The sequence below is a fragment of the Gekko japonicus genome, unplaced genomic scaffold, assembly GCF_001447785.1.
Source record: "Gekko japonicus isolate JY-2015 unplaced genomic scaffold, Gekko_japonicus_V1.1 scaffold1067, whole genome shotgun sequence".
NCBI lineage: Eukaryota > Metazoa > Chordata > Lepidosauria > Squamata > Gekkonidae > Gekko > Gekko japonicus.
The window spans coordinates 560,629-563,082 of record NW_015164219.1 but is presented as its reverse complement, the minus strand read 5'-3'; positions in this window follow the sequence as shown (position 1 = coordinate 563,082).

Here is a 2,454-nt window from a genome sequence, read left to right as displayed (position 1 = left end):
TGAAGCTGTCTCATAGAACCTGCTTGGCCCCGAATTATGTCATGTTGAAGCATCTGTTGTACTTACAAACATGGTCCATGAAATGGATGTGCTAATGGGTGGCTGCCCATTAGCAGGCTGTAGAGAGGCTCAGGCAAAGGTTTGAAGGACTGAAGCTGCACCATGCCATTGCCACATCACATGCCAACAGCCTCCTCCTTCCACTTGAGGGCACTGAGTACCAGCATTTGTGCATCATGGTACCAAGAGCTACAGTTTTGTGCGCCTCATAAGCCTCATCGGGATCATATGCCATGGCTGAGTGAGCCTTGACCTTCCATGGAAGTGATTGCCTCTCTACTTGTGTTCCAGTATTGCTTTGCTTATATTGAGACTGTGCCACTCTATGCACTTTGGTGTGATCTTGCTGGTACTTGACCACCATTGCTAAGTGCACTGCAGGAGTACTATGTGCATATTTCTTTGCTGCATCCCTAAGTTGCTTCCTCCTTTTAGCGTCAGTGTAGTGGTTAAGACGCTGAACTGCAGGCTGTGGAAGGTCGGTAGTTCAGCAGTTCGAGACCTGGGTTGCCGCATGACGGGGTGAGCTCCCGTCTCTAGTTCCAGCTCCTACCAACCTAGCAGTTTGAAAGCAAGAAATTGCAAGTAGATAAATAGGTACCACTTTGGTGGGAAGGTAACAGCGTTCCGTGCGCCTTGGTGTTTAGTCATGCCGGCCACATGACCACGGAAACGTCTTCGGACAGCGCTGGCTCTTCGGCTTTGAAACGGAGATGAGCACCGCAACCCTAGAGTCGGATTCGACTGGCTTTCGAGCAAGGGAACCTTTACCTTTACCTTTTATCTGGCATGATGTTTGCCAGGAGCCTTCTTGGGGACAGTAAGAGGTGAGAGGTGTGAGGCGGAGTTAGACTGAGGGAGGGGTGATGTGTTAGATACTTCTTCAGGTTCACGAGGGAGCCATGTATTGAAATCGCTCCTAGAAAGGTCCTGTACCATCTCCCCATGAACATTCATGAACTGTATTGCCTTTCCAACTTTTTTGAGAAACCCCTGTTCAGGAGTCTTGAATCACTGATGTTATTACACAGAAGACAGAACTTCCCTGAATACCAATTATTTTCAGCAGTCTGCAGTCTCCTGTAACTTGTTTTAACCTCAGAATGCTGAGCTCCACAGCTGACCAATCAGAGGGGGGTGTGTGCAAGCAGGCAGTAGCCTGCCAGGCACACAGCAAAGTTTTACCCCTTTGGGAAAACACATTTTACCCCCTTTCATCCCCTTAGGAGTTGAATTTCCAAAAATCCCTTCTTAGTGGGCACTGACGTCATGGAAGGAATGGACTCCCCGAATTGGTATCATTTTCCACATTTTTTTTCAGACACTGTACTTCAGCACTATAAGTTGGATTAGTAGTGAAATTAATAAAGTTCATAGTTTATTTAAACGTTTACTCATATTATATTGAATGGAAGCAAAAGGTGTTTTTAAGCATCAAGGAAAGGGTTTTTTTGTTCTTTGCGTATTTTTCAAACGCAAAAATTACAAATGGGTATAAAATAATGACTTTGAATGTCAGAGGGTTAAACAAAATAAAATAAAAGTGTACCACCACCCAGGTCCTTCGGTTCTGACCTGTCATACTGTTTATTCAAGAATTACATATAAAAACCTCACATTTGCCAGTGCTAAAAACATCCTGGTTCCAATACCAGGCTCCCGGCTCATCCAAAGCTCATGGAGTGGCAATTTTAATAGCCAGAATGCTCCAGTTCACTTTGCAAGCAATAGAAACTGATCCCCAAGGAATATTTATTTTTATAAGAGGGGTTTTGGAAGGCCAAACTATCACAATGGGTTTTATTTATTTATTTATTTATTTATTTAAATATTTTTATCCCGCCCTACCCCGCAAGCAGGCTCAGGGCGGCTTACAAGGGGCAGGAGCCCATACATAAAACCAATAAAACCAGAACATTAAAAACCAAACAATACATATTAATAATAAAGTGCTTATCAAGATGGTCTTGGTATTACAATATTAAATTCCAGCAACCCCCCAATTGGGTATCGCTATTCGCTAAAGAGTCCAAACCCGTCCGTTGTTCTCATTGTCACATAGTTCTTATAATTCCAGCTTTCCAGGGCACTCCCGATCTTAATGGTGTTACCACCGTTGGTAGTGGTGGGAGCAGCGGCAGCGGCGGCCCCTACATAAAAGCCTGGCGGAAGAGCTCCGTCTTGCAGGGCCTGCGGAACTGCACAAGGTCCCGCAGGGCCCTGATCTCTTCCGGGAGCTCGTTCCACCAGGTAGGGGCCGCCACTGAGAAAGATCTAGCCCTAGTTGCGGCGAGCTTTACCTCTCGGGGGCCCGGAACTACTAACAAGTTCTGGGTCCCCGACCAAAGTGCTCTTGGGGGTATGTGCGGGGAAAGGTGGTCCCTCAGGTAGGTC